Source organism: Callorhinchus milii, unplaced genomic scaffold, assembly GCF_018977255.1.
Source record: "Callorhinchus milii isolate IMCB2004 unplaced genomic scaffold, IMCB_Cmil_1.0 Scaffold10, whole genome shotgun sequence".
Classification (NCBI taxonomy): domain Eukaryota; kingdom Metazoa; phylum Chordata; class Chondrichthyes; order Chimaeriformes; family Callorhinchidae; genus Callorhinchus; species Callorhinchus milii.
In genome coordinates this window covers 4,988,383-5,012,999 of record NW_024704751.1, presented here as the reverse complement: position 1 = coordinate 5,012,999, position 24,617 = coordinate 4,988,383, and the positions used below count along the sequence as shown (strand labels likewise).

Below are 24,617 nucleotides of genomic sequence, written 5' to 3'. Positions count from 1 at the left end.
GGCGAAACGCGACAGCCAATTGCGCACAGGAGTGTCCCACAAACAGCCGTGGATTGAAGTGACCAATTTATCATTATTTATTAAATATCCCACTTGGGGAGGCCGGAGCAGATAATGAGGCCAAGAATGTCAGTATATGAAGAAATAAGTGAGGAACCATCAAAGGTGAGCTGTTGAGTAATCTAAGGAATGTGAGGAAAGTAAATCTTCGAAGAATTGAAAGAGACAAGATGTTAATTGGGCCATCAAGGGTTAGGCAAGAGATTAAAGTTTAGTGTTCCCACTTATTCCATGTGACAGTGTAAATACTGTGATATTATGGCTATAGTCTCAAGGATTATATAATGCAGAGCTCAAGAAGTTACAAAAAAATTAATACATTTCCAGGTCTTCTTTTATACGCACATAATAATAATTATAATCCTTGCATTTGATATAGCGCTTTTCACGTCGAGAGGACGTCCCAAAGCGCTTCACAGAACACACTGTAAAGTGAATTGACTGTATATTTGTGGGCGAACACAGCAGCCAATTGCGCACAGCAATGTCCCACAAACAGTCGTAGATTGAAAATGACCAATTTATTATTGTTTTTGGTTTTGGAGGGATTATTATTAGGCTCTGTGTGGAGTAAGGAAACTTGCCCAAGGTTTCGCCCTCTGCCTGGAATTGAACTCAGGTCTCTCGCTTGCAAAGCGAGTGCTCTAACCACTGAGCTACAGGACTCCACATGTATGGATACTCAATTCAGGAATGAATTCACTCAAGCCAGCAACAATCATTACTTATTTTATTAACCAATACAGTGAGTAAGGCAACATTCAATGCAGGTTACAAGGCATGAAACATGCAGGAAGACAAGGCAGCAACGATACTAGAAAAAATTATTTTATCTGCTCCTAATGACCACAGGCAGCTAAAGTGGTTTTCATCTCAGTGCATACCACAAAATTGTGGACGTTGCTCATTTGAGCAACTCTTAAAAAATACTGACTGAATCTTCATTGCATAATGTCGGTGGAGGTGAGACAAGCTTAGAGCTGGCTTTTACACTGCCGTGGCGCTGGCATTAACTGTAACTGCACCAACCCAAACTACTAACTTTTAACATCTCATCCAAAGTATGGCATTCCCATCAATGAGGCACTCCTGCAACACTGTATTGGAGGTTCAGTCTCGACTATACGAGTTCAAACTCCCGACTTGGGGCTTGAACCTAGAACCGTTCCGATTCAGAGGCGAGAGCCCTACCTGATCAGCCAGGCCAACACTGTTGAATTCTTCGTCTTAACTTTGAAGCCAGTTTTCCTGACGCTTTCACATCAGTCGGTGCCCGGTTTCAAAATTCGGACTATTTAAGAATTTGCCAAACTCTTAAGATGAGATGTTACATTAATGCCCGGAATATGAAGGAATTACTGAAGGAATACATACAATCATGTTTAGCTCACACCTACTACGCTGTTGCAGTATGTGTGTACCTGCAATTCAAAGGAAGTACAGCCACACAAACATTCTAGCTAACACCGTGACTTAGAAACGATCACATAAAGAAAAAGCACCTTTTCAACAATGAATCAGAAACAACAACAACAACAACATCAAAATTATCACCGTTTTTAAAGACCTTTTAAAGCATTGACAAATGACAGACAGCGGCCAGATGTTGAGGAGTCAAGCCTAGAGTGGTTTAAACACAAAATGGGCTCAGTTTCCTCAGTCCGAGCCTTTGGAGAACTTTCAAGGGCCTTGTACGCTTCCATACATACATTCTGCAACAAACAATAAAGATAAACTCAGTTTAAAAGGTGTTGCAATTACTTTTTGCCCTCTGCAAAACGTGTGGGGCAAAAATCCCATTGGTCCTTTGTTTCACTCTTGTTAATGCAGAATTTCAGAGTGTTCAGAATTGTTCATAACAATAAACCTTGCATTTCACACAGTTTCACCTCGGGAGGGATATTTCCAAGTGCTTCACTGCATGTTCAACTGGTGCAGTCCTACTACTGGTTAGGGCTTTGGCAAGCCTGAGAAGATGCCTTACTTTTTGCCTTTGGATTACTGAGGTTTTATAATAATCCTATATATTAATCCTTGCATTTGATATAGCGCCTTATCAAGTCTTCAAGGTGTCTCAAAGCACTTCACAGAATATACTGTAAAGTGAATTGGCTGTATATTTTGTGAGAGAAACGCGGCAGCCAATTGCGCACAGCATCGTGCCACAAACAGTCATGGACTGAGTGAGCAAACCACTATTATTTATCTTTTTTGGAAGGGATTATTATCCTTGGAAAAGCGATACATCAATCGATTAACAACCTGGTTCTTACTTACTGCTAGGTAAACAGAGATGTGTGAAGGAAGGAAATTTGCCTTACATTTTGCCGTGCCCAGGAATCGAATTCGGGTCGTCTTGCTTGCGAAGGGAGTGCTCTAACCGCTACGCTACAGGTTTGCTAAACTTGGGAACTGGTTCAGCGAAGGAGGAATGTAATACTACTTGAGTTATCTTCTATAAGCTTTTGTTTCTGTTTTATAGAGCTGTATGGCTTTGATAAGTGATGAAAGCATTAAACAGTTAATTGCTGACAAGTGTAGAGACTGAGAAAGAAGCAGATATTGCTTTGTAAAGCAAGCCCTGTGCCACCCACACAGGAAGCAAGCAGCAGTTCAAAACCATTTGACCGCTGAAGGCTCACGGTGACTATCTCACGGTGACCTTGTTGCACTACAAAGTAGTTACTTAAAAGGCGTGCTATAGTTTGTTGTGAAAGAAAATTGGACAATTACAGTCCAGCCTGGCCCGGCCCAGCCTTGCAATGTCCTTTCCACTGTATAAATGTGAATTTGTATTATATAATTTGTATTCTCAGCGCAGCATTGAGCTCTTTCTTAAATGAAGCCAGGTGTCCTGGCCTCAACCACATTTCCACACAAGTTGTTCTAGTCATTAGACTTGTGGAGTACTGTATCATATTGTTTAGAGCATTCGCCTTGCGAGCGAGAGGACCTGGGTTTGATTCCCAGCAGGGTAAAACGTTGGGCAAGTTTCCGTACTCCACACGCCTCTGTTTACCTAGCAGTGAGTAGGAACCCAGTTGTTAGTTGATTGGCAGATTGCTTTATGGGTAGCAATAATCCCTTAAAATAAAATAATAATTTGGTCATTTATTCTACGACTGTTTGTGAGACACTCCTGTACACAATTGGCTGCCGCGTTTCACCCACAAAATTTACAGTCAATTCACTTTGCAGGATATTGTGTGAAGCGCTTTGAGACATCTTGATTATTATTATTACACTCCTGGCAAAGAAATACTTTCTGATGTCTTTCCTGAAATTGCCTGACATTGTGGGGCAGGAGGTAAACTGGTGAGAGCTGATTTCTTAGCAGCAAATTACACAGACACTCGGGAGCTCATATTGCAGCGATTGTGTGGCGGGGAAAGAGATTTTGAGAAAGGAAAGAATTACTCATAGTTTCAGTGAAACTTTCATCATATAACAGCTGTCACACCTGAAAGAAGCGTTGGTAGTAACACTGTGAAATAGCGTGGGTGCGCATGGAAGGAGGCCATTTGACCCATGGAGTCTGCATCAGCTCTCAGAGCAAGTCCCAGCTCTCAGAACAAGGCAACTGGCTTTTAAAAGCCTTAATAATAATAATAATCCTTGCATTTGATATAGCGCTTTTCACGTCGGGAGGACGTCCCAAAGCGCTTCACAGAATAGACTGTAAAGTGAATTGACTGTATATTTGTGGGCCAACGCGGCAACCAATTGCGCACAGCAATGTCCCACACACAGTCGTAGATTGAAAATGACCAATTTATTATTGTTTTGTTTTTGGAGGGATTATTATTAGGCTCTGTGTGGAGTAAGGAAACTTGCCCAAGGTTTCGCCCTCTGCCTGGAATTGAACTCAGGTCTCTCGCTTGCAAAGCGAGTGCTCTAACCACTGAGCTACAGGACTCCACGCCTTGTGCGCAACAAGTTCACTCTGCTTGTTACATGTTCAGGCTATCAAAACTAGCTTTCCACCTTGAATGCTACCACATTGACTGACGATATAAATGCTACATAAATGCAATTTGTTGTTGTCGATCCGTGTGAGAGCAATGCTGTCTCTCCAGTGTGTATATGTGATTGGTTTGGTACGATATTTGACCGCCTGACCTACCTGTTACCCCGGTGTCCCTGCAGATCCGGAATACTCTATTTCCCAGTTTCAGGCGCAGGAATCGTGGCCGTCGTCTCTCTGGAATTTTAAAAATAAACGTTGACGCTGTACGAACAGCCAGGCAGCAAGTGATGTAATGCGAGGCTCTCTGTGAGTGAAAGGGCCATTACTTACTCTGGAGCTGTGCTTTTAGGATACATGTCTGCTAACGGTATTGAGAACGTCCCAAAGACAATGAACGCATTCCAACCGTAGGGGTCTTCCACGGGTTGCATGGGCTTCTGTTAAAACACAAAGATGTTGTCACTTTCAGGCACGCCTATCCACGTACGTGTCAGCCTGGCGCAGTGGTGGTTCTCGCCTCGGAGTCAGAAGGTTGTGTGTTGCACTGATGAAGGCTCCGTCCTTCAGATGAAACGCTAAACCGAGGGGGAACGTTAAAGATCCCGCGGCGATATTTAAAAAAGAGAAAGGAGTTCCTCCCGCTGTCCCGGCCCACAAGTATCCCACCATTAAAATTAGTCATTCACTCCACGTGTGTTTGTGGAACTGGCTGCCGTGTTTTGGTCACAAAATACACATTCGCTCCAACTTTATGGTGCCAAAACCTGCGCCTAATACTCCGCGGAATTAGGTGAGCGGGGCAAGTCCCTCCACACCGTCCCAGGCACGGGGAATTATTTCCACGTGTAGGTGGCACAAAGCACTGGAAAATAGCATGCAGGGAAGTGATGAAGAAAAGCACAAATGTAATATAAATGCAATGATACTGTCACAACAGCCTTGTCTCGAAGAGCGTCCAGTTAATGCAAAAATTGCGAAGACTTCAGCACCCAGACAATCCAGGGATTATATTTTAACCTGATCACAGAATTGGCAATCCAATAGAAACTTCCATTTATCTTAGGACGTCCCAAAGGCACTGGATTTCATACTATCTTTTCTTTGCACTTTTACAAGCATTCGTACTGGTTTTACAACAGAGCTCAGGAAATACACAACAGAACAGAACAGACGGAATCAGTTTCAGCAGAGCAGTGAGGAAGAGGAGAAATCCATGGTTTGTGAGTGAATTGTGTTTTGTGGTGATTGTTGCCACTGGGAATAAACCTATTTATTCCTTGCAGCTGATGTAGGAGCAAACCTGGGAATAAACCTAATTATTCCCAGGCTCTTAGAAGCGTTGAGCGCACGTTATCACTTGCCACAGTCACAGGTGTTGTCGACTTTGAAACCTCTTCGGTCGTTTTGGGAACCCCCCGAGTAGTTAAAGTCATATCAAGAGACTTTCGATCAGGAAAGTACTTCAGACTATCTGATCTCGTTCCTCCACAAACCCAATACGTCATCACGTGTCTGGTGGCTTGCAATCTCACAAATGCTTGAGTATTGAAGTCCCACGTTGGGACTTTGAACTCAGTCTTCTGCGTTGTGGGCCCCCACACACACCCCCTCCACCTCACCACCCTGCCCGCCTACAAGTGCGCAGTCACTATACCTTGCAGTAAAATCCTGCGAAGCGCTTTGAGAAGACCCAACAACTTGATGACATGATAAGGTGCTGCATCAGCTGCAAGGGTTGCTGCTGTTCATTACCTTGTGGTTACTGTGAATGCAGCTGTAACATTATCTACGGTATCAGAGTTCAATGGAGGACTATTTCTCTGCAAAACCTTAAAAGTAGGGTGACTCTAATGGTCAGCCACAGCTTTAACTATCTCTATAGTCCAAAACCTGAAATATACAAATGTAATTTTGTTGTTGTTGTTGTTACAGCTGATTTGTAACAAGCAAAAAGCATATAGAGATGGGGATTTCCAGTGTGAGGGTTACAGAATTCTCAAGAGGAGGGAGGGGGGAAAGCGAGAAGGATTTTGGTCAGCAGGCAGTTAGTTTACAGGATGTTATTTAATGTCAGTGCATTCATTCGAAAGTTGTTTTCATGCACAATGGTGTCAACGTAATATATGGTAAATAATAATCCTTGCATTTGATATAGCGCCTTATCACGCCGTGGAGACGTCTCAAAGAGCTTCAAGAAGCTTCACAGTGGATTAACTTGTGTATTTTTGGGGCGAAACGTGGCAGCCAATTGTGCAAAGTCACGTCCCACAAACAGTTCTGGATTGAGCCACCATTTTTTGGGGGGAAGGATTATGACCCCTGGAAAGCGATCCACCAGTCGACTAACAACTGGGTTCCTACTTACTGCTAGGTAAAACAGAGGCGTGTGGAGTAAGGAAATCTGCCTAAGATTTTGACCCACCCGAGAATCGAACCCGTGCGCTCTCGCTTGCGAGGCGAGCGTGCTAACCAGTACGCTACTGGACTCCAAAATTCTAAGGGTCATAGAATTGTCTCTCGCACAACATCTAAGTAGCTTGGATTGTCATGGAAGGCGATTCTGTAAGCATAACGGCACAAAGAGTCCTCACAAGCAGTCAGTATACTGAGCCAGATCAGTAAAAAAAAGGCGCATTTTATTTTATTTTGGAAGAGCATATCTGTCATCTGAGCAAACAAAAGATTTGCTCGATTGGAGTTCACCGCTAGCTTTAATGCGACTTTTTGCACACAGCAATGTCCCACAAACAGCCACAAAATGAATGATATTTTTTTTCTCTCTCTCTAGAGGAACTATTGACCAGAAAGCAACACTCCCTTCAGTTTAATGTTCTGAACAGGCAGACAGGATCTTGGTTTAACATCTTATCCAAAGGGTGTCGCCAACGACAATTCAGCACCACCTCCTCCCCCCACCCTCTGCCCAAACCCCCTCCCCCCCATCACCCACCACGGTTGTCAGCTTATGAGCTGAAGGTCCGGATGTGGGGATTGCACCCACAACCTTTTGACCAACTGAGCCCAGGAAACATAATAATATTATTACAATATAGAATTACATTTGTGTTGGGCCTTTCATGTCGGGAGGATGTCCCAAGACGCAGCATAATAGTCATCCTTGCATTATAATATCCTTACATTGTCATAATGCTTACATTTGATACAGCGCATTATTGTAACATCAAAACGTCTCGAAGTACTCCACAGGATCTTTACAGTGCAACGACTGTGCATAGGTGTAGACAACATGCAACGATTAAGGTGACATTTGCTGAACTGATATATTTCGATTAGCATCCCCGCTCAATCCAACATTTTGGAGCTAAATAATTTGAGTGGTAGATTTTAATGATAGTTCAGAAAATCTATCCCAATCCGGAATCTCATTAAATCCAATAATATAATAATAATACTTGCGTTTGATATAGTGCCTTACTACGTTGTAGAGAGGTCTCAAAGTATTTTACAGGATATACTGTGAAGTGGAATAACTCTGTATTTCATCAGTGAAATAATAATGGTGATTTACCATCCACAAACTATGCAGTCAATTCACTTTACAGTATATTCTGTGAAGTCCTCTGGGACATCTCGAAGACGTGATAAGGCACTATATCAAATACTAAGATTATTATTATTATTAAGTACTTAGTTTTATGTTTCACATCACCGTCTTCCCTCTTGCAGAAGCTTAACTGACATTAGTTGCCCACTTCATCCCATCATAATCTGAACCCTTCAAACAACCGTAAAATATCCCATTGTTGGAAATATAATTGGAAACTTCGCCTAGAAAATACACAGTTCCAATACTTAATAATTATAAATAATAATCCTTGCATTTGATATAGCGCCCTATCACATCTTCTAGACGTCTCCAAGATCTTCACAGAATATACTGTAACGTGAATTGAGGGCGAAAGAGGTATGAGGTATAGAGGTATGTTTTGTGGGCGAAATGCGGCAGCCAATTGTGCACAGAAGTGTCCCACAAACGGTCATGGATTAAGTGACCAAATTATTATTTTTTAATAAAAAAATCGGCTAACAACCGCGTTCCTACTTACTGCTAGGTATACAGAGGCGCGTGGAGTGAGCAAACATGCTCAACGTTTCGCCCTGCCCGGGAATCAAACACAGATCCTCTCCCTTGCGAGGCAAGTGCTCTAACCGTTGACCAAATGTAGATCCCGCAAAGAGCATTGAGACACCTCGCCAATGTGATAAGGCGCTATTTCAAATGCAAGGATTATTATAATAAATCTACAAAACTGTGCGTTTGGCAAGTGTAGGAAATTCACCTCTAAACATCAATCTCCGAGGGTACCTGCAACTCAGCTGTCATAAGCTGACCCATGAAACTCTCCCAAATAAAGGACAGGATTTTCCTCGATCTAATCCACGTCAAGGTGTCGTAAAGTGAAGAGTGTAAGTTAGAGAGTAGCCTCGATAGACACGAGAGAGGAGGGATCGATCAAACACCATAGAACACTGAGATTACGTTCAAAAAAGGTGCATTGAGGCTTAAGCTGCAACAAGGGGAATACACGGCTGGGGATAGACCGATTAAAATCGCAACAGAATTAGGCGATACAGGACAGAAAGGTGCCGCGTTAGAGGGGAGGGCAAGGGGGAGGCAGTCTGAGTCGCAAGGCTGGAGACCACAGAAGACTACAGCTGATGACCAATGTCTGCAAACAGTGTAGTTTGCAGATCGCCACGGGTGATAAATGCTGTACCCGATGTTGGGTAACCTCAGCAGTTCATAAAACCTGAAAGCCTGCTCACCATTTGAGACGCTGATCTTTATCGAGAGGTGCGCCTCATCTTTCTCTGCATAACGTTAGTCAACTCTTAAGATTTCAAAAGTTTTTTTAAAAAAAACGTGTTGGAGGAAATCTATTCAAAGCCGGCGTCTCAATCGCCTTGCCCAGCCTTTGAAGCTCCACCAAGCAGCAGTCTTTTCTATTCATGCTGGTGGTTAAACTTTTGACTTCTATTAAATAAAGCAGAGAGAGAGCGATACGGCCAACAAGCAAACGCATGAACGTGAAATGCCTTCGTCATTGAAAGCGCTAATAAATTAACAGTCCAACGATTCAACTTAGCAAGTTTCAAAGCACCTGCATTTTGCATCGACAAACGATCAAGAAAAAGAGTAGTACAAAGCAAAGCTTAAGCATCTTTGCAAGATTACAGTTTCGAAGGCTTGCCTAAACTTTCGCAAAATACTTCCAAATTGCATACCTCTGTAGTGACAACTTCAACATATGGTAAGGCCATCTTGGAAATCACGTAAATACGACGTAGCAGTCAATCTCACCATATAAGCTATTTAAGAGTGACGTCTGTGTCAGGTGATCTGGAAGGCTTGGTTTTCAAAAAGCTACCGTGAGTAACATTGTCCCTTTGTGACTAGACTTTGCATTGCGAGTGATTTTTTTAGCCAATTGTTAAAACGTTATAAATATCGCACCTATCCATAACCTACCCACCGTTATCTGATAACCTTACTGCGCATCTCTGGCATTGAAATAAAAGCATTGTTATCTTCTTTTGATCGAACAGGTTTAGTGACTCTCGTGCGATTTACATAAAACCATTTTTTTGCAGAAAATTTAGTTATCTTTCAAGGTTATTTTTTTCCATCAGCAAGGTGTCTGTCGTGCCGCGCTTAAGAGAATCCAAACTACTGGGAGTTCCACCTATGTGCGGAGATGTCTGTAGTCTGAAATGCAGAAGGAATTCTCTCCCTATGAGGAAGCATCCCATTCACCTAAATATTAGATGCAGATTAACAAGAGCCAAGGCTTGGCAGTGTATATCTGAGTACTGCTGCAGGTTAGCCAACTAAAACGGCAGAGACGTTTCAAAGACTGCCTTAATAATAAGAATAAGAATAATCCTTACATTTCATATTGCGCCTTATCACGTCATTGGGACGTCTCAAAGCACTTCACAGGATACATTGCATGGATTGACTGTGTATTTTGTTGGCATGTAATCTCCCAGCTCTTGTCCAGCTAGGACCACCTGTTAGGGCTTTAGCTACAACAATGATAACAAGATTTCATTTATAGAGCACCTTTCACGTCGGGAGGATGTCCCAAGGCGCTGGACAGTTGGGTCGGGACCCGAGCAGGGGGGAAATGGTCAGGGTGAGGGGAGGGAAGGGAGGGAGGGAGCGAGGAGGGGGTAGAGACTCGAGAGGGGAGCTGAAGGCTCAGTCGAAGAGAAAGATCTTGAGATCGGCCTTGAAGGAGGAAAGGGAGGAAGCGGCGAAAGCACTGGGGGATGGAGTTCCAGAGCCTCGGGGCTGAGAGGCTGAAGGCCACCGATGGTAGGGCGGTTGGGGCGGGGAATGTGGAGCAGACCGGAGCCAGAGGAACGGAGGGTACGGGCAGGTAAGTAGGGGGATAGTAGGTCGGAGAGGTAGGAGAGAGCAAGGCCGTGAATGGCCTTGTAGGTGAGGATGAGGATCTTGAATTCGAACAACAGCAACTCGGACTTATATAGAGCCCTCCATGCAGGGTAGTGTCTCAGAGCACTGAACAGTGGCGGAGCCTGATTACAAGGGTATCAACAGTGCCTTGCAACACTGTCAACCTGCCTGACTCAGAAACTGGACTCCCGAAACCGCCACAGAGGATCGATCGCCTCAATTACGATACTCCATTGCCGGGCGCATCGCCTTGGAGCCAGCTCAGCCCTCAAGGTCACCCCACATTTCTCCCCACCTCCAAAAAAGTTGAGGCTTAATAACAATAATAATAATCCTTGCATTTGATATAGCGCCTTATCACGTCTCAAAGCGCTTCACAGAATATATTGTGAAGTGGATTGACTGTGTATTTTGTGGGCAAAACGCGCCAGCCAATTGCACACAGCAGGGTCCCGCAAACAGTCGTGGATTGAATGACCACGTTTTTTTTGAAGGATTATTACCCCCAGAAAGAATCCGCCAACAACCCGGTTCCTACTTACTCCTCGGTAAACAGAGGTGCATGGAGTAAGGAAACTTGTCTAAGGTTGCCTGGGAATCGAACCCGGGTCCTCTCGCTTGCGAGGCGAGCACACTCACCACTATGTTAAGTCCTATAGGCTTCTGAAGCACAATAAAGAAATGTCTCTCTGTAATATATTCTACGATAAAGATCTGGAATTTCACCTGGGCTTAGCTCATAAGTTCATTTTGTCTATGAATTTACGATCGCACATAAACATGGGAAATCTTTATTCCGGGAGATGGTAAAACCGATCTTACATTTTAAGAAAAAATGCTTTTACGGTTGAATACTAGGGGGCATTTCAGGCCTTCAGAGTCTGGAAGTCTGAAATCCTCAGAGGTTTATGCTCTCGAAGCCAGGAGGAGAAAAAGAGGGAAACAGGTTTCACGTTAACCACTTTTGGAGAGAGTCTTTGGGGGGATTATCCTTGTGGAGGGGGGGCGTGGGAGAGATAAGTGGGGATCTTCTTGGAGCTGATAACTGGCTTTAAGGTGACGTGCCTGGCAACAGAATGTGTCAGAAGCCCAGCCGAACAAACAAAAATAGGAGAGAGCGGTGACTGCATGAAATGATTGCCAAGGGAGGCCACGGCAATGGATAGTGTTAAAGATATCAGGAGGGAGTGCACGGCTGTTTGTTAAGGAGGGAGGTAGCTGAACAAGAGGGAATGCTCGTCAAGAATATCACAAGAGAGATTCGGATTAAGAAGGCGCCTTTAGTCCAATTTGCTCTCGTCCTTGCAAAATAACTAGGCTGCCATCTTTTTGACGGGCAAAATTTTTCCTCAAACGATTCCAGTGTTCAAGTCCCCCAAATACCTTCCCCGGTAAACCTAGGACCTCAGTTTAACGTCTCAACCGAAGGACGGCATCTCCAACATTGTACTGCTGTTTCTCCCTGCGTCCTGGCCAACAATCCTCCAGATCATTCACTTCCAGGTCATTAATTTCACGGCTGTTTATGGGACACTGCTGTACGCAAATTGGCTGTCCTACCCAAATACACAGCCTACAATACACTTGACAGTAAATCCTGGAAGGCGCTTTGAGACGTTCCTTCTTGTTTTGCAACGGAATGACATTGTAGGCGCCACAGCAAATGCAAGTCGAATTTATTATTTCATTATTATTTGCTATAATAATAATAAATTATGTTAGAAAGTTGAGTTAGTTGGTCTCAGTCTGGGCAACGAGGGGGTGTTACAATTGACTTTGTTGTCTTGGGAAGGGTGTGTGTGAAAAATAAAGTCACCTTCTGATGATTACTATTAAGTCTCGTCTCGTCCCATTCCCCCTTCCCCGCCCACACACACACGCACCTTTTAAATGATTTTAAAAATCTTGGTCAAACTCCAGCCTGACGTAATGTCTGACGAAAGGTCACAGACCAGAAATGTTAACTCATTTGCCTCTCTCCATGGATGCTATTTGACCTGCTGTGTATCCCCAGCGACTTCTGTGACAATGGGAAGCCTATCTGATGAATCAAACCTCTCTGTATTGTCCTAACTCACGCCCAGGCAAATTGGGTCTAAATTGTAGCACCTCTACCACCAATGGCTAAGGTTCCTTGGGAATTAAACGGGTGAGATACGGCTCAGTTTCCCATCGGGCAATCACTTTAATAAGCAACTTGGAACATTAAATTACCTTAACGCATTTTGCACAATGTTAAACCTTTCCGTGCTAACCTTTTATTATTTATGAAACACCATTTCTTCCACTCGCCTTCTTCAAGCTAATAGGCTTTTCGGTCTTGAGAGAGAGAGATGACTAAGGGGGCATCTTACAGAGTCATGTAACAGTAAGAAACTAAACTCAGAGCAATGCTTTCGGACTCACAGTAGCAGCAGAACGAGAGGAACCAGGTTTAGAATTGCAAAGGGCAATTTCAGGACAGGAAGTGTTTCTTGCCCCTGATGGTAACTTACGACTGGAACATGTTGCCCGGAAGGGTGGTTTTGAGATCAAGACACTGGACTCAATTTAAAACAGCTGCTGTGTTAGGAGGGTAGGGTTCAGCGCCTTGGGACATCCTCCCGACATGTAAGGCTCGTGGAGTCCTGTAGCTCAGTGGTTAGAGCACTCGCTTTGCAAGCGAGAGACCCGAGTTCAATTCCAGGCAGAGGGCGAAACCTTGGGCAAGTTTCCTTACTCCACACAGAGCCTAATAATAATCCCTCCAAAACCAAAAACAATAATAAATTGGTCATTTTCAATCTACGACTGTTTGTGGGACATTGCTGTGCGCAATTGGCTGCCGCGTTCGCCCACAAATATACAGTCAATTCACTTTACAGTGTGTTCTGTGAAGCGCTTTGGGACGTCCTCCCGACGTGAAAAGCGCTATGTCAAATGCAAGGATTATTATTATACAATTGTCATTTTGTTGTTGTTGTTGTTGTAGGGTGTGTATTTTGGAAGGATGTGATCAAATGGGTTGAATAAGCTTCTCCATCCAAACCAATCTTGTGACCCCATTACAGTAAATAATTACTCACCAGCAAATTTTACAGCTGTTTGTGGGACATTGCTGTGGTGAAATTGTCTGCTGCTTGTGTTTACAGTATAACAATAATAATCTGTGCATTATAGCGCTTTTCACGTCTTCGAGATGTCTCAAAGCGCGTCACAGAATATACTGTAAAGTAAATTGACTGTGTATTTATGGGCGAAACGCAGCAGCCAACTGCGCACAGCAGTCATTGCGTAATATACATAGACATTATACTTTACAGTGTATTTTGTGAAGTGCTTGGAGACATCTTTCTGACAAGGACATTGTAAAGATTATTTTCAATAACTCCATCTTATGAGGTCTTTTGACCAACACCACTACCACCAACAAATTATATTTATACAGTGCCTTTCATGTCGAGAGGACGTCCCAAGGCGCTGGACAGTCAAAGGTTTGCACCCGAGCTAGGGGTTGGAATCAAGAGGGGTGGAGTGCAAGAGGGGTCGGGGTGGGATGACTGAAGGCACAATTGAAGAGGAAGGTCTTGAGATAGGCCTTGAAGCAGACAAGGGAAGGGTCGAGGCAAAGGGGTTCCAGAGGTTGGGGCAGAAAGGCTGAAATCTCGATGGGGTAGACATGAGTGTTGGGGGGCGAGTGGAGTGGGGTGGGGGAGACATGGATCAGGCCAGACCAACAACAACAACAAATTACATTTGTCTAGAACCTTTCCCGTCCGGAGGACGTCCCAAAGTCCTGACACTGACCAAAGAAGACACTGGGACTCATTTAAAATAAAAAGCTCGGTGTTGCGATGGGAGGAGAGGACCGGTATTCCGGAAGGATGTGATCAGAGAGACCGAAGGGCCTTCGTGAATTGCACCTCTCTTGTGATCTGACGGCTGAGTTGGGAGAGAGCTGTGGCCATCTTCAAGAGTCTGTGGTTGCAGCATTGCTCTGTGCAACCTGCCCCCTATTGTCCCCGGTGGAGAGCACCACCTTGTGGGACACAATCACAGTTGCCACATTCCCTTCAATCCTTTTTTTTACCCCCAAAAAACCAGAAAGAGCAGATTGTTGAGATGTAAAACAGAGAACTAACCGTTTTTGAAAACATCCCCTTTTGCATTTCGTTGCGGCGAATTGCACGGCGAAATAAACGGCGAGGCAAGATCAAAAGTTAATCGTTTCGGGTCCAAATGTACTTGGATTCCGTTCAGGGTGCAACAGAGAGAGCTCCACGCAGAGATCGGTGCTGAACGTTTAGCCCCAGTTGGACCAGTCACTGGAACATAACAGCGTAAGAATTTGCTGGGCAAAAGAGGGCCAAGGTCCGCTTCAAAACCTCCGCTCCATCTGCAATCAGCCCCTGGCCGTCAATGATCGCATCCTCGATGAGAACGTTGATAATTGCGGCCCTCTCGGAAACCTGGATCACCCCAGGTGACATCTTCCCCCTCACTGAGGCCACGCCACCCGGCTATACTTACCACAATGCCCCACGCCCCAACTACCGTGACGGTGGTGTAGCCCTCATCTCCAGGGTGTCACTTGCCCTATCCCCCCTACTCCACCGGCTCGTTCCCCTCTTTTGAACACCTTATCCTCTGCCATCCCTCCTATCTCTCACTAACAATTCTCCTAATTTACCGCCCCCCAAAATCCTCACCCACCTTCATCTCTGACATCTCCAACCTTCTAGCTTCCCTCTGCCTCTGCTCCGCCCACCTCATCATCCTAGGCGACTTCAACCTCCACCTCACCTCCTCTTCCTCCACCTCCTCAGACTTCTCCTCTCTCCTCTCCTCTCTCAACCTCTCCCCCCACATCCACTCTGCTACCAACGTTCACGGCCACCCGCTCGACCTGGGCCTCAGCGTCTCGGATGTCACCATCACTGACAAGACCGTCTCTGACCACCATTTCATCTCCCTCAACTCCCATATCCCTCTCCCCACCATCTCCAAACCTACCACCATCTTCTACCGCCCGTGGAAGAAGATCTCCCCGCAATCCCTCTCCACTGCCCTGGAGTCCTCTGAACTCCTCCCCCTCTGGCCCACTTCCCGCGCCAACCCATCATCTGCGTTTACTCTCCTCCACAGCACCCTCTCCACCACACTCGATGTTAATCCTGGAGGCGAAGGGCAACCCCAGGCTCCTGTTCACCACCACCAACCGGCTCCTCCCCCTCCCTGCCACGCCTCCCAGATTCTTTCCTCCGACTCCCACTGCAAGGAGATGCTGGGCTTCCTCGAGTTCAAAATCAAATCCGCTCAGCTACCACTGCCCTCCCAACTTCCACCCCCTCCCTACCACCCCCACACTCTGACCATACCCATCCCTCATTCCACACCTTTGAACCTATCACCCCCTCCTCTGTCATCACCAGCATATCCTCCATGAAGCTCACCACCTGCTCCCTGGACCCCATCTCCACCCCTCTCCTTAAATCCCAGTTCCAACTCCTTGCCCCACTACTCGTGACATCATCAACCTCAGCCTGTTATCTGGCACTGTTCCATCCCCCCTCAAAACACCTAATATCACCCCCACCTTGAAGAAACTTTCCCTTGACCCATCACAGCTTCTCCAACTGAACATCAGCAAGACCGAGGCCCTCCTGATTGGCTCACACCAGCGCCTCCGCACCTCGGGCGCTGGCAGCATCAGCATCCACGGCTGCACGCTCAACCTCACTAAGCCAGTCAGGAACCTGGGTGTCTTGTTTGACCCTGAACTGTCCTTTCTCCTCCCACCCTCGCCCGACTCCACTGGCTCCCCATTCCCCCAGAGGATCGATTCAAGATCCTCGTCCTCACTTTCAAGGCCATCCATGTCCTTGCCCCCTCCTACCTATCTGACCTGCTGACTCCCTACCAACCTGCCCGCTCCCTCCGTTCATCGGGCTCCGGCCTGCTCCATGTCTCCTGCCCGACCCGCCCTACCATTGGCGGCCAGGCTTTCAGCCTCTCTACCCCCACACTCTGGAACTCCATCCCACGGTCCCTTCACCTCACTTCCTCCCTTGCCTCCTTCAAGGCCGGTCTCAAGACCCTCCTCTTCAATCGTGTCTTGGGTCGTCCTCCCACCTCTCTGCCTTCCCTCACCCCTCACCCATGCTAGGGCCCTGCCCCCTGACTGTCTAGCGCCTTGGGACGTCCTCCCGACGGAAAAGGCGCTCTATAAATCTAATTTTGTTGTTGTGTTGTTGCCGTTGTATATACAATAATCTACTCCCTTGGTTGATAGTATGTGAGACGTTAAACCAAGCTCTCGTCTGCCCTGTTCAGGTGGACATTAAATACCCCCCAAGGCACTACTCGAAACGCGAAGGGAGTTTCTCTCAGAATCCTGGCCAACAATCGTCAAGATTCAAAATTGGTCATTCACTCCATAGCTGTCTGTTGTTGCGCGTAAATCGGCAACTGCATTCCCCTACAGACACACAATGCCTAGACTTGCCTAGACGCTGCTTTGAGACGCTTTGACGTTATAGACTCTGCATTAAATGCAAGGAATGTGAACGTGTAGACGGTTGAGTTCCATCCCAACGAGAAAGCTGTGTTGCTGAATTTCTCCACTAGTAGGCGACAAATGTGCACGTCTGGTTTGGACTCGAGGGTGTGGTCTCGAGGGTTTAATCTTTTAAGCATTAAATGGTTCGGGAGAAATTTGCAGCCTACGATGTTCTGCTAATTATAACTATCACACATCGAGGATTTCCTCCCACTGCCCCCTTCCACCCGCCCACCCCCCACCCCACCCACCCCCGCAGCCCATATGCGTTAAATAACTAGAGAAACAAAAAAGCTTAAAAAGTCTCCAGAATCGTGAATCGATAGCAAACCTTTCTTCGGTAAGAAGCACTGGCGAATTTCACGACCCTCGTCTCGCTAGGACCTCCCAACCCGTAAGAGACCCTACCCCACGTGAAAGGCGCTGTGTAAATGCATGTTGTTGTTGTACTGGGTCTTTGATTCACGGGGTTAAAGGATAGTCCAACCTCTGAGTCACATTGACTCACCATTGTGGGTGAGCTTTCAGCCATTCTGCCCCCACCCCCAACTCCCTTATTAACATACAACTAGAAAACAACATGACATGACTGTAGGAGAGCCAGGGAAACCCATGCCGTATACTTGATAGTCAGGGGTATCCATGGATACGGAGAGAGGACGGGAGGTGCAATTGAGTTGTGGTTCAGCCACGATCTTGGAAAGTGTTGGGACAGGCTCGATGGGAGGAATGGCTTCCTCCTCCTGTTCCTCTGGTTCCTAAAATACCCTACCTGATCGATGAGGAATATACTCCTATTTTTGCTTTCACTTTTAGTTTAAAAGAGACACAGATCATGTGAAAACCAGGTACCCAACTGAGCAACAGCACCACCTGGTGAGGATTCACAAGATCATAGGATTAGTTTGGGTGAAGTAGTAGTCCCTTGGGCACATCTAATCCCGTTGTCTCCAAATACGCACTCTCCCATCACCGTGTGTTTTCTAAATGAGTCCCGATGCCCTGGCCTCAATATCCCTTGCTGGCGACCTGCTCCAGTTATCTCTGAGTAAAGTAAAACTTCCTGGTGTACGTCTTCAAATTGCCCTTTGCAACTCAACTCGAAACACACAGTCAATTCACTTTACAGTATATTCTGTGAAGCGCTTTGAGAAGTCTCGAAGACGTGATAAGGTCCTATATCAAATGCAAGGGTTATTATTATTTTATAAGGCCATGTTCTATGTGTCTCGGTGCATCTGGGTTTACTCTTCAATCCCATTGAAAATTGTATACAACTCTATAAGGTTCCCATTGAGAAATCTTCTCTCAAGACTGAGCGTGTGGCTGTGTGTGTATTGGATGGTGGGGGTCGGGTGGTGCTTACTGAGAGAGATAGAGAGGGGGGGAGAGAAAAGAGAGGCAGAGGGATTGTCTGGAATACTCACAAGGCACGAAGAGACCCCAAAGAAGGTTTAAGTGAACAAAAATGGCAAACATCATGCAGATAAGTTGAAAGAGAGGATGTATTTCCTGAAGTTCCCTTACGTTCCAATCAAGTTAAAGATCTAAGTTACAAAACTTTACCAAACTAAACTCAGCTAATTGTGACGGTAGATTTACTAACTGAACCAGAACATTGAGGTTCCTGATGTTCATAATATTGTTAAGGGCAATAACCCTTCAAAAAATTTTTTTTTTTAAATTAGCCAAACGATTGTTTGTGGGACACTGCTGTGCGCAATTGGCTGCCACGTTTCGCTCACAAAATATACAGTCAATTCACTTCAAAGTATATTCTGTGAAGCTATTTGAGACGTCTCGAAAATGTGATAAGGCGCGATATCAAATGCAAGGATTGTTATTATTATTTTTATTAAGTCCAGTCATTCTGGCTCAACGTCTCAGCATGAGTGAGCGTTGGTATTAAAATTAAAACGTTAAATATTTGATAAAAATGTGTGAAGAGCTACTTATTTGTCAGACCCTTCATGGTATAAATAGAACTCGCACAGGGGAACCACAGAGGATGGAAAATATTTAGCTTGCAACCTGACGGAGGGCTATATCGCTGTTTAGTTGAAACCTAGTGGTTTTGAGGTTGTGGCACAAGCCAATATTTTCCATAACCTTCTCAACTTAACCTCTCTTTAACATTAACTTTGTGCAAGAGGCTTTCAGTTAGAAATCCAGAAGCCCAGCGCTGTAGAAAGAGCATCCAACTTCAGCAACAAAGAATATAAGCTTCTGGAGAATTAACTCCACAGCTTTGCCAGCAGGTCCATCTCCCCAGTTAATGGTAAACTCTTTACTAGTTAACCTACAAAGGTTGTTTGGGGGGACTTTGCCAAGTGCAAATTGTGCTGCCATTACACTTGACATTAAAATCCTGTGAGGCACTTTTGAGCCGTCTCGATGGTGTGGTAAGGCGCTAGGTCAACATTGTACTTTATTGACTGACTATCAGTTCCAGTAGCAGCTGCTGTCGTCAGTAATTCGGGGATAAATGATAAATGATTGCATTTATCTCCCTACATGCTGCTGTTAAATTAATAAGCTATGAAAGCAGGCAGACAGCGAGAGAGAGAGAGACTGAATTGTCCTGACTGACCTCAGATTTCACTTATAGCACAGAAAAGTCACAGCCCACAAAATACACAGTCAAGCGGTTTGCGACATCTCAACGATGTGCTAATAATAAATAGAAATAACCCTTGCCGTTCATGCAGCGCCTTATCCCGTCGAGACGTCTCAAAGCGCTTCACAGGATATACAGTAAAGTGTAGTGACTGTGTATTTTGATGGCGAAACGCGGCAGCCAATTGCGCACGGCAGTGCCCCTATATAAGGCGATGCATATCAAATGCAAGGATTACCATGATTATAATTATAAAAGGACCACAAAACCTACACTAACGCTACTCTTCTGTTCTCTTCTTAACCACTTAAAAAAAAGAGAGACCCCCCCCCAAATGTATCAATGGAGAACAACAGACCCCTGGAGGAGGTTTCGCTTCCAGGACGGTGATTGATGGAACCCATTTGCTTAAACGAAATATCATTTAAAAAAGAGATCATGAAATGCCACAAACCCGCAACACACGGCAGTTATTTGTGTCTAAACGACAAAAAAAGGTTTAGAACGTGTGCTGGAATGTTAGAGTAAGGAGTTGGTGGTGAGAAGCTAGGGATGAAGAGGGTTTAGATTATCTTATACTCATCGGACACCAGCAAATAGGCTATCTTTATATAAAGGCCACTTTGGCCCAGTCGCCTGAGAGGTTGTTGAAGACAAGTTGTAATAATAATAATCCTTACATTCGATATAGTAGCATCTTATCACGTTGTCAACTGTATTTTCTTCCAAATCTCTGTGCTGGGGCTTCAGCTCTCAGTCACTGGTCAGGGAACAGGCGGGGGGAGAGGGTGAATCAAAAGGCACGAATACACAGTCAATTCACTTCACAGTATGTTCTGTGAAGCGCTTTGGGACTTCCTCTCGACGTGAAAAGCGCTAGATCAAATGCAAGGATTATTATTAATACAAATTTTCCGAGACATCACACAAGAGTGTGTGTAGTTTCGCTTTTTCACTGCTACTCGTTGCAAAGCACCCAAAGCATCTTACGATTCATATCAGATGAGCCCGTGACTTGTGTCCATAAGAAACCATCTATTGCTCCTAGCGTACCAAAACCTGACAGCAACACTCTGGGGTCACCAAGCCTCGGCTCTTGCTAGCCTGTGCCAAAAACTCTGTGAGGTTAGTTGAGCAGGGTGCATCCCTCCCACGAGAGAGAGTGCCAAACAAAATAAAACCCTTGCATACATGGAACTCCTGGTTTGGAGACTCTTAAACACTAGGATGGGTTTCTACGTATGTCAGACACCTGGTTGACCAAAAAAAAAACTCTGACAGCAACTTACTGAAAAAGCTGACACTTTGTACATTTCAGGGTCCAAAACAAGTAGTTTCTCTGTGGTTGAATCCTTGCCGTAAAGGGTTTAAAAAAAACAATTTCTAGAAGGCAAATTCGCTTTTAACAGGAAATATTCATGAGGCAGAAAATATTGTCCAGTGTCATTAAACTCCCCCTGAAACATTGATCTGAACCATTGGAGCTTTACTTGAGAGTGGGACATGTACCATCTTAACATTGCTTTCCCTTTTCACATCACCGCCCTCCATCCCCATCATTTTCTGCGGCTAATCTTGTCCCTGGCTTGAACCAACACAATGCTGTTTCTGATGTGCTCAGCCTGAAGGAGCCAGTAGGGAAGTCCCCTCTACCATATCTGCCTCATTCCCGCCTGCTTCTGGCGAGCGAGAAACCAGCCTACAAACAAACATCCAAGAACTCTACCCTTCCGAAATGCTCCTCCATTCAGCACCAGTGGTCACGCACCACATTTGGAGCAAGATGCTTTGAGTGCAGTGCACTCACATGTCTCACAGTGTTGCTAAAGATATTCCAAGATCCTCAAAATCCATGAAAACAACTGATCGCCTGTATACCAAATTCTTACCTTTTTCTGGTGCTCGGTTTCTGCTGAGACTAGGCTTGAAGACCAAGTTGTTTTCCATCAGGTGCGTGACATGGCAATCACTTTAACTGGAAATAAGCCAAAGATCCCATTTCCTACGCTTGCCTATTTTCTCCATCTTAGCAATTCCTGCACCCTTGAGTCAACTGGAGCTACGTTCAAAGGTCTCTAGAATCAACTGACTGGTTGATTAGTAGTTGCAGTAACTCCTCAAGCGAAACTTTTTTGTAAGAGTTTCCATGATGTGCATGAGATGATGCGTTGAGGTAAAAGTTACACCCACGCACTGCTCAATGATTCGCCATTTCAAATCATTTTTTTTTGGGTTGTTGTTTGCGGTTTGCTCAATCTCGACAGAATCTACGAACTCTTTGGTTGCCGACATACTTCACCGAGTCAGGCAGAGCGTTTGACCAAAACGTTGGCCTTGGGTAACATCTGTGAGCAGACGTGAGGAGAGGGAGCGAGAGAAAGAGTCACGTTGTGGGAATAGTGATAATAATCATAATAATACTTGCATTTGATGCAATGCCTTTCATGGCGGGAGGTTGTCTCAAAGTGCTTCACAGGATTTACCGTCAAGTGTAATAATAATAATAATTCTTGCATTTGATATAGCGCTTTTCACGTCGGGAGGACGTCCCAAAGCGCTTCACAGAACACACTGTAAAGTGAATTGACTGTATATTTGTAGGCGAACGCGGCAACCAATTGTGCACAGCAATGTCCCACAAACAGTCGTGGATTAAAAATGACCAATTTATTATGGTTTTTGTTTTTTGGAGGGATTATTATTAGGCGTGTAGTGATTGTAGCAGCAGCCAACTTGCACACAACTGAAGGGAGGGACCAATTTTATCTGGGGCTGTTGGGGATTGTTGGCCAGGACACCAAGAAAAACTCCCTTCTCTTTTCCAATAGTGCCATTGGGACCTTTAAAGTCCATGTGAACAGGCACACAGAAACTTAGTCTAACATTTCATCCAAAGGACTTACAATGCAGTGCTCCCTCATCCCCGTGATATTGTCTCACTCTACACTACATGAGTTGAAAATCCCAACGTCGGGGCTTGAACTCAGAACCTTCTGACTCAGAGGCGAGTGACTGAGCCAGGCGTGAGTGGCTTATTAAATATATAATGAATGGGACCCAAATTTAGCCCATGTTTCATATTACCACATTCCACAAACGTCCCCAAAGCTTTACTGTGCCGTCTTTTGTTGCCACCACATTGATTCTACAGCACGACTTCCTAACCTAACCACTGCTATTATTTGTGAAGTATTAACATTTTTGGCCGTGCGCTGAAGTGAAACCACAGATAAGTGGAAAATATGACGATTTAGCACTTCTATATTGGCGCTGTCTGTTCAGGGGTTGGATGTGGTGATGGGGGGAGGGGAGTCTATTTTAATCTGAATTTAGATGTGAAAGTTTGGCCCCAATTACGTGAGAAGTTATCGTAAATACAAGATAAACTGGCAGTACAGAAATGTGTTGGGGGATTAGCAGTGGCTCGTTGTGTCAGCCTGGCTCAGCCAGTAGCTCTCTCTTTGAGTCAGAAGGTTGTGGGTTCAGCGACAAACAACAACTACAAAATTACATTTGTACAGTACCTTTCACGTCGGGAGGGCGTCCCAAGGCGTTGGACAATCAGTGTTTTCAACCCGAGCTCGGGGTCAGAATCAGGGAGGGTGGAGGGCAGCGTGGAAAGAGGTCGCAGAGGAAGGGTGGGGGGGGGGTCTTTCAAAGTAAGGAACAGGATCTTGAACTGTATCCTCTGTGTGACGGGGAGCCAGTGGAGTCGGGCGAGGTTGGGGGTGATGGGGTCGCGGAGCCTGGTGCGGGAGAGGACACAGGCTGCAGCCTGTGGAGGGAGGGGTTGGGGAGGCCGACAAGCGGGGAGTTTGCGTCATCGAGCCTTGATGTTATGAATGAGTGTATGAGGGTCTCGGCGGCCTAGGTGTGAGATAGTGGCAGAGCCAGGCGATGTTGCGGAGGTGGGGAAAGGCAGAGCGAGTCATGGCACGAATGTGGGGTATGAAGGATAGTTGAGGGTCGAACAGGACTCCGAGGTTCCGTATTAGCTCCGTGAGATGTAGACCCAAATTGGGCCTTTGAGTTCCTATAATCTATAAAAGGTTGGGGGTGGTGGGGGGTGGAGTGGAGCTGGGGTGGGAGGGGCAGGGATATGGAGTGATCAGGAGCAAAGTTACTCTATAGCAAGTTCTCCACTTAGCCCAGAGAAGCTTCTGAGTAAACAAGACCCATTGACACCTGCGGAGATGTTAATGCTCTGCCTCGGGCCTGAGATGATGCAGTGTTTTGGCAGCAGAGAACTGCTTCATTTCATAACAGGCGGCCACACCCCAGGTCAAGGAGAGTCCCACATCTGTTTGTCTCTCGGCTTCTCGAAGCAGAGCTTAAAAGCCAATCAAAAATGCTGTATCAAGAAAATATGAAAACCCCAAGAGTTTCGGGCTGATCAGTGCCTTGTGCTCAGTGAACCTCAAGCCTTATTGTCATCGCTTTCAGGCAGGGGGTAAGTTCGCAGGTAGGTGACAGGACACTGAGGGTGCGGAGCCTAGGTACAGCATGCATTTTTTTTTAGCCCCCTGAATTCATTCGATGCCCAACACATTGGGGTGTCAGCCTGGCACGGAGGCAGCGCTCTCGCCTGTCAGTCTCAAGCTTGAGGGTTCAATCCCACTATTCAAAAAAGAGAGGAGAGTGTCTCCCAGTCTCGTAGCCAACATTCTCCCCCAGATAAAGTCGGTCATCCATTTCAAAGCTTGTTGTGGGGACGATGGCGTGAGAGCAAATGGGTTGCTGTATTCACCTACAAAATACACAGTCACTGCGGTTTACAGTAAATCTTGTGAAGAGCTTTGAAACATCTCCCCGATGCGAAAGGTGGTAATGATAACAATCCTGGTGTTTGTTACAGGGCTTTATCACACCACCGAGACGTCTCAAAGTGCTTTCGCGGGATATACCGTACCGTAAAGGGGATTGACCGTGCGTGGTATTTTGTGGCACTGTATCAAACGGAGGTTTTTTTATTTTTTTTAAAAAATTTAATTTA

General features: G+C 45.4%; 1 long non-coding RNA gene across 1 annotated transcript; it reads right to left on the bottom strand.

Annotated features, from left to right (window-relative positions):
* Positions 1–782: 782 nt before the first annotated feature.
* On the bottom strand, positions 783–21,776 carry LOC103183331. The gene is made up of 4 exons (XR_488403.2): positions 21,514–21,776; positions 4,358–4,464; positions 4,184–4,261; positions 783–1,772 (listed from the first exon to the last, which is right to left on the bottom strand). It is a non-coding gene; the product is annotated as an uncharacterized LOC103183331 (long non-coding RNA).
* Between the last annotated feature and the right edge of the window lie 2,841 nt (positions 21,777–24,617).